Source organism: Aquarana catesbeiana, linkage group LG08, assembly GCF_042186555.1.
Source record: "Aquarana catesbeiana isolate 2022-GZ linkage group LG08, ASM4218655v1, whole genome shotgun sequence".
Lineage (NCBI taxonomy): Eukaryota > Metazoa > Chordata > Amphibia > Anura > Ranidae > Aquarana > Aquarana catesbeiana.
In genome coordinates this window covers 227296293-227304523 of record NC_133331.1, presented here as the reverse complement: position 1 = coordinate 227304523, position 8231 = coordinate 227296293, and the positions used below count along the sequence as shown (strand labels likewise).

The 8231-nt window shown below is 44.7% G+C and overlaps 1 protein-coding gene across 1 annotated transcript in view; it reads left to right on the top strand.

Annotated features, from left to right (window-relative positions):
- Positions 1-268: 268 nt before the first annotated feature.
- Positions 269-8231, top strand: part of NCOA4 (nuclear receptor coactivator 4) — a 48704-nt gene continuing 40741 nt past the window's right edge. The window contains exon 1 of the mRNA XM_073596914.1: positions 269-399. The gene's annotated coding sequence lies outside the window, so the exon portion shown is untranslated. The remainder of the gene's footprint in view (positions 400-8231) is intronic.

Sequence of the window (8231 nt, the reverse complement as noted above, 5' to 3'; positions counted from 1 at the left end):
AATAATAAGTTTACTAAAATTGAATCCAAAATTGAATGCAAAATTAAAAAAAAAATCTGCTTTACGTTGTAGAAAGCACCTGTATGATCAATTGTCTTTAAATGTGGTAAACAATTGAGATAAAACTAGTATTTGATGGAACCTCAGCCATTGGTGAATAAAAAGAAGCACAACTGCAGATCCTCACACCAGCACATCACCCTCAACCACCAGATGGCGCTAACATATTTCTGAGTAATCTCGTCTAGTCACAGACAAGAGCAAGTGTCTTGTCTCGCGAGAGTTCGGCTGTCCCTTTTGTGGTTGTCTGCACTACTGTGTGCGGGGTGAAGGCGGCTCTCTGCCACAAGAGAGTATTGCTTGGGCACCGGGACCTCAGAGCTTCACAGAAACAAAGTGGTGAGTCTCTGCTAATACATGGAGTCACTACATTGTGTGTACTGGGGTTGTCGCGGCGCTAATATTGTACAGAGGGTCACTCATCGCTTTTTCCTGCTCTTCTACTTTGTGCGCATGTGCGGCGTCATCAGCTGTGAGGAGCCGGTGTGAGGGGCTGTGTGATGAGGAAGCCGGGCTGACCCGGTGTAATAGAGGAAGGAGATCGGGGGGCAACCTGGTCAGTCTGGAGCAGACTTCTATATAATTCCAGTTGGACATACGCTCTACAATCTCCTCTAGTCTAGGTATACCTAAACTATGCAATATGAGGACAGGCCCTAACAATGCATTCTGTATACACCCAATCACAAGGCCAGGCTCTACATAGCTGGTGGTAGATCTGGTCAACCATGTGGCAATGAGGACTCAAGTGTGGCCCTGGACATCACTAAAGGGCCACACATAAAATTAAGTGTAGAGACAGCAGACACACTATAGGACAGTGATGGCGAACCTTGGCACCCCAGATGTTTTGGAACTACATTTCCCATGATGCTCATGTACTCTGCAGTGTAGTGGAGCATCATGGGAAATGTAGTTCCAAAACATCTGGGGTGCCAAGGTTTGCCATCACTGCTATAGGCTATTGGATGATACAGGAGATGGCCAGAGACTGCGGACATAATACAGGAGAATCGCCGCTATAACGGGGCAATAGGGAGATAAAGATGAGTGTCTGCTGGTGGTCCGTACAAAAAGGGTCAAATGCCCACAGGTTGGGCACCAGGGATCTAAGGCTCGTTCACACAGGCCCCCCTACATTAGGGTATGTGGCTGCTTAGGGCTGTACAAGTGTTGTGATGCTTTGGGTTCACAGCAAAAATTAAACTGCACATTGCATTTGGTGGGTCTTATTTATGTCATGTGTCGCCCATTCAAAGCCTAATGGCCCGTACACACGATCCAAATATCGTACGACCTTTTTTCGCTTAATAGTTGCAGGTAGGGATTGAAAAGGTAACTATCATACGAGGAAAATTTTCGTGCTTGTCCGATCGAATAATCAGATGAACTGTCGTGATCGGCTCTCGAAACTAGTGTACACACGATCTGAAAATCGTACGATTCTTCCTCGGACGACAGTTTTCGCACGATATTCGGATCGTGTGTGCGGGCCATTAGGCTGGGTTCACGCTGTTGCCAGTTGGATGTGGCTTTCCCTGCATCCAATTAGCATAACAGGAGATAGCTCTCTATGGATATACATCTCCGCACCGGCTCCTGAAACGGTTAATGGGGACGCACCGGGCTCCTGCTTTGAGCCTGAGCGTGCTGCAGTGTGGACCCAGCCTAACTCTATGTATTAGTGACCTCACTCCGATCAGCCGAGCCTCCTTGACTCGGTGATCACAGCGTGCGCCCTGCACTGTAGCCATCTTTCAGCTATAGTGCGGGTGGGGGTTAAAGGAGAGTATGCCTGTGGAGTGATGCTAAACCATGGTACCAAAAAAAAATATTCATAGACCATGCTTTAAAAGCATTTACAGGTTATCAGTTTAGATATACATAGGGGGCCTGGCACTAGAATTCCTGGTGATATTTCACATGTGGTGTGTGATTTTCCATTTACATATGCATAAGGGACCAATGCGTGCATTCGCCTTTGTGTGTGAATATGGGGGGGTGGGGGCTCTTAACATTTTTTTTATTTAACACTATACCTTTTAAAATATATATATATATATATATATATATATATATATATATGGTATAGTGTTATGTAATTTTATTTATTTTTTTGGATCAACTTGTTTGTTTTTGCAGGGGATAACCAACATCCCTTGTGATAACATTGGCCATGACAGGTCCTCTTTATGGACAGATCTGGGCTCTCCTCTGGCCTCTAAAGCATCTGGTCAAACTGAGATCAGTTTGATCAAATGCTTTCACAAGCCAGTACCGACTTTTTTACATGAAAGCGAAACCAGAAGTGACAATCCTGATCGCTTCCCGTTTCTGACATCACACAGTGGGAAGAACAATTACAGTTCCTCTCGCTGTGTCCCATGATCCGGATACCGATGCTCACATCCTTACTGGGCTCCCTAATGGGACAAGAAAGCCCAGTAAAGGTGGTGGTGGTGGGGGGGGGTTAGCAACCCACCACCTGTAGAAGTAATCCAGCAGGTGTATAGCCACTAGGATTACTTTACAGTATGCAGAATCTTCGGCTGAAAGATACAATACCAGAATCATGACTGTAGCTGCAGTCATGATCCCAGTATAACCACTTCAACCTGATGCTGTTTATAACCGGTTCAATACCGGGCCTTTTCACCCCCTTCCTTCCCAGACCAATTTTTAGTTTTCAGCGCTGTCGCACTTTAAACGACAATTGTGCGGTCGTGCGACGTTGTACCCAAACAAAATTGACATCCTTTTTTCCCCACAAATAGAGCTTTCTTTTGGTGGTATTTGATCACCTCTGCGGTTTTTATTTTTTGCGCTATAAACAAAAGAAGAGCGACAATTTTGAAAAAAACAATACTTTTTACTTTTTGCTATAATAAATATCCCAATTTAAAAAAAAAAAAAAAAAAAAAACAAATTTTTTCCTCAGTTTCGGCCGATACGTATTCTTCTACATATTTTTGGTAAAAAAAAATCGCAATAAGCGTATATTGATTGGTTTGCGCAAAAGTTATTGCGTCTATAAAATACGGGATAGATTTATGGCATTTTTTAAAAAAAAATTATTTATTTTTTTTACTAATAATATCGGTGATTGCGATTTTTTTTTTTTTTTTTTTTTTTTCGTGACTGCGACATTATGGCGCACACATCGGACACTTTTGACACATTTTTGGGACCATTCACATTTATACAGCGATCAATGCTATAAAATTGCATTGATTACTGTGTAAGTGTGACAGGCAGTGAAGGGGTTAACCACTAGGGGGACACAAGGGGTTAAATGTGTTTCCTAGGGAATGCTTCTAACTGTAGGGGGAGGGGACGTACAAGGGGAGGAGACCGATCAGTGTTCCGCTGTTCTGGGAACACAGATCGCTCTCCTCTGAGCTGACAGGACGTGGATCTGTGTGTTTACACACACAGATCCACGGCCGCCGGGCACACGCATCGGGTCCCGAGCAACGTGGCGGGCGCGCGCCCCCTAGACGGCTGGGAACCTGAGGCCGTCGTATGACGTCCACCCAGGATGGGAGATCCCATCTGTGGACGTCATTTGACTATAGGCGGGTAGGGAAGTGGATAAACAGTGAAGGGACAGGAAGTGGTTAAAGAGAGTGATTTAACCACTAGCCAGCCAGCTGTCTCAGTTATACTGTGGTAGGTTGGCTCAGCAAATCGCTGTAGCTGTACATCGCTCCTTTAATACTTGACAGGAGGCGTGCGCGTGTGTCCTCGGAGCCGATGCAGGTGACAGAGCGAGAACCGGGATCTCTGTGTGTGTGTGTGTGTGTGTGTGTGTGTGTGTGTGTGTGTGTGTGTGTGTGTGTGTGTGTGTACGCACAAATCCCGGTCTCTCAGGAGAGAGAGAGAGATCGTGTGTTCATACTAAGTATGAACACGGATCTCTCTCCTCCCCCTAGTCCCACCCCCTACAGCTAGAACACCCCCAGGGAACACAGTTAACCCCTTGATCGCCCCCTTGTGTTAACCCCTGCCAATGTAATTTATACAGTAATCAATGGCTATTTTTAGCTCTGATCGCTGTATAAATGTCAATGGTCCCAAAATAGTGTCAAAAGTGTCCGATCTGACTGCCGCAATATCAAAGTCCCAATAAAAAGTTCACAGCACTGATGAGGAGGCACTGGCACCTCTAATGGGCACTGATTGGCATCCCTGGTGGGCACGGGTGGGCATCACAGCTGATCATCGCGTGAACCAGCAAGTTTCGGTAAACGTCATTCCCCAGTTCACACTGACAGGGTGAGCTGATCAGTGGCTCTCCCTGTCGGGGGGGGTTTCTGTGCTGATAATCAACACATTGATTATCAGCACAGCCCCCATCAAAAGGTGCCCATCAGCTGCCAGCCTGTCCCCATAATAAACGCATGTCAGTGCCCAAAAAAGTGCCAATCGGTGCTACTCATTAATGCCTGTCAGTAGCTCCTCATCAATGCTGCCTATCCATTGCCGCCTATCAATGCCATCAGTACCGCCTATCGGTGCCCATCAGTTTTTTTTGTTTTTTTTTATACCACCAAAAGAAAGCTCTATTTGTGGGAAGAAAATGATAAAAATTTAGTTTGGGTACAATGTTGCATGACCGCGCAGTTGTCATTCAAAGTGTGACAGCGCTGAAAGCTAAATATGGTCATGGGCAGGAAGGGGGGGGGGGAGTGCCTGAAAACCACCTCTCATTCATTCCAGTGTGACTTTTCACACTCGGACTGTGCGATTGCGGGTCGTTCCGAGAAAAGTCCTGCAAGCAGCATCTTTGGGGCGGGTTGGGATGGCGCTGTATTTGGCTCTCTCAAAACGCCCTGCCCATTGGAATGAATGAGTATATGAGACTGATGACATTGTCCTGGTATAGGACATTGGATGCAGGTGGTAACCAGAATTTTGGGTGCTCCTTGGAGAAACTCTGTCCAGCATACAATCTACCTGATGCAACAGCTGATCTGAACTGCTTTTCTCCTAAATGGTGATCAGAAGCATGCTATGTGAATTTTGTGTTGTTTTTTTTTTTTTATAACATCTACACAGCGGTCTTCTGTCATTTTCACCCACCTTGCAGTCAACCTTCGTTACTTCATTAATGGTTAAAGCATGTTGTGCTTACCTTGCCAGTGATTGCCTGAATGAAATGAACGTTCTGATTCTGGACTGCCATTACTCGGGTTTAAGTGACACAGTACATATGTTGTGGAGTACCCTGTCAGTGGACTGGATATGAAACGTGTAGGAATACTCGTTGAACTCTTTTGGCATCTGGCCATCATTGCTGTTTAATCTTTGAGCCTACCCTACCATCAGGACTACAGGACGGCATGTCCTTACACTAATTTACGTAATTCGCAGAGATTGTATGCTGGACAGAGTTTCCCCAAGGAGTACCCAAAATTCTGGTTAGCATCTGCGTCCACTGTTCCCACATTTATTGGACTAATATCTATACTTGATGCTCCAATAAACCCCTATACCAGGACAATGTCATTGTTCAAATTATTCTGATCATGCACTACCCATCATAAATGTATTCATCAATAGCCTAGCAGCACTGTTTCAGTATCAGGGAGGTCAGTAAGGCTACTTTCACACTGAGGCGCTTTACAGGCGCTACAGCGCTAAAAATAGCACCTGCATAGCGCCTGTAAAGAGCCTGAGTGCTTTCATACTGGAGCGGTGCGCTTGCAGGACGGTAAAAAAAAGTCCTGCTAGCAGCATCTTTGGAGCGGTGTATACAATGCATAGTGCCTGTAAAGAGCCTGAGTGCTTTCATACTGGAGCGGTGCGCTTGCAGGACGGTAAAAAAAAGTCCTGCTAGCAGCATCTTTGGAGCGGTGTATACACCGCTCCTAAAGCGCCCCTGTCCATTGAAATCAATGGGGCAGCACCGCCAGCGGTTTTAACCCTTTTTAATAGCGCCGCTAAAACGACAGTAACTGCTGACGACCCGCCCGCCCCAGTGTGAAAGTAGCCTGAGTGACCTCGATCACCTGGGGGCCATTCACATAACGATTGTCAGGAATATTGATAAGCTTTTTAATTCATACAGCGATAATTATCGCATGACAGTCCTATGTGAATGGTATTTGGCATCCGGACTTTTGTTTTTGAGTTTGTCCTTGTAATATGTGTCTTTTTTTTTTTTTTTTTTTTTTTTTTTTTTTTTGTCCTTTGTCCATTACCACTACTTTCTAGTGTTTTTGCTCTTGAAGCATTGTGTGTGAAGTTGCTAAGATATCGCTAATCGTTAATATGAACTTTCCTAGTTTCCAATTCTGTGTAATTTCTGAAAAAAAAAATTATTTTTATGACTAACCCTGATCAGGACCCTCTGTTGCCTAAGAAGCCGCATATCTACCCGGGTAGCCTTACCTGGGTTTCACTTTGTATGCTCTGTATGGTTTGGCTATGGTAATAGCACCCCATTCTGGTGAGTGGTATAACCCTTTCATGACTAAGCCTATTTCTGACATTTGGTGTTTACAAGTTAAAATTCGTATTTTTTTTATAGAAATTACTTAGAGCCCCCAAACATTATATATATTTTTTTAGCAGAGAATCTAGAGAATAAAATGGCGATTGTTGCAATATTTTATGTCACACGGTATTTGTGCAGCGGTGTTTTAAACGCAACCTTTTGGGAAAAGGGACACTTTCGTGAATTTAAAAAAAAAAAAACAGTAAAATTAGCCTAATTATTTTTTTTTTGTATATTGTGAAAGATGATGTTACACCGAGTAAATAGATACTAAACATGTCACGCTTTATAATTGCACGCACTCGTGGAATGGCGACAAATTACAGTACCTAAAAATCTCCATAGGCAACGCTTTAAAAAATTTTTATGGTTACCAGGTTAGAGTTACAGAGGAGGTCTAGTGCTAGAATTATTGCTCTCACGCTGACGATCGCGGCAATACCTCACATGTGTGATTTGAACACCGTTTACATATGCGGGCGCGACTTCCATATGCGTTTTCTTTGCTGCGCAAGCTCGCGGGTGACGGGGACACTTTAAAAAAAAAAATTTTCTTCTTTATTTTTATATTTGTGTTTTTAAAAAAAAAAAAAAAAAAATTGATTACTTTTATTGCTGTCACAAGGAATGTAAACATCGCTTGTGACAGAAATAGGTGGTGACAGGTAATCTTTATGGAGGGATCGGGGGGTCTAAAAGACCTCCAATCCCTCCTTTGCACTTCAAAGTATTCAGATCGCCATTTTCGGCGATTCTGAATACTGTATTTTTTTTAAAAACCGGCGCCATTGGCAGCCGAGTAAACAGGAAGTGACGTTGCTTCTGTGTTTACAATCAGGAGACTGGAATGAAGCCGTTTCCGGCTTTGTGCCAGTCTGTCCCTAGCCGCTGGTAGTGGCAGATCGTGGATCGGGTCTCCCGGTGGGAGGCCCGGTTAGAGCTGCGGGCATCTGCGTACGATCGGAGGGAAGGGGACAAGGGTGAAGATAATTAATATTTCTCTGTGAATACACCTATATAGGACCCGTTATTTCTTTTGTTTATATCCCCCCCCCCAATACCATGCCTGTCTGACACTCCAGCCCTCCTGAGCCCCCAATACCATGCCTGTCTGACACTCCAGCCCTCCTGAGCCCCCCAATACCATGCCTGCCTGACACTCCAGCCCTCCTGGTCCCCCCATGCCCTCCTGTCCACCCAGCCCTCCTTATCCACCCAGTGCCATGCCCTCTTGAGACCCCAGCCCTCCTGATACCCTCTGGACACTACTCTACATACTAGTTGCACTGGCCAGAAATCTGGTCAGGCCTGATATTAGTCAAGAAAATCAGCCTGCAGTACCAGATCTTCTGCTTTCATGATGAACTCAGGCATCAGACTTGTGGGGGTAACCAATTGCTCCCCAGACATTAAACCAATTGTGAATGTAAGTGAAAGTCGAGTTTCTCACTGAAGCTAACGTTTAGACCCCTTTCACACTGAGGCGCTTTTCAGGTGCTTTCGCGGTAAAAAAAAAGCGTCTGAAAAGCTCACGAAAAACTACTTCAATTAAAATCAATGAATGCTTTCACACTAGGGCAGTGAAAAAACGCCCCTCTCCATTGAAATGAATAGAAGGCTCATCAAAAGTGCCCAGTGTTTTACGGGCAGTTTAGAAGCTCCTCAGTGTGAA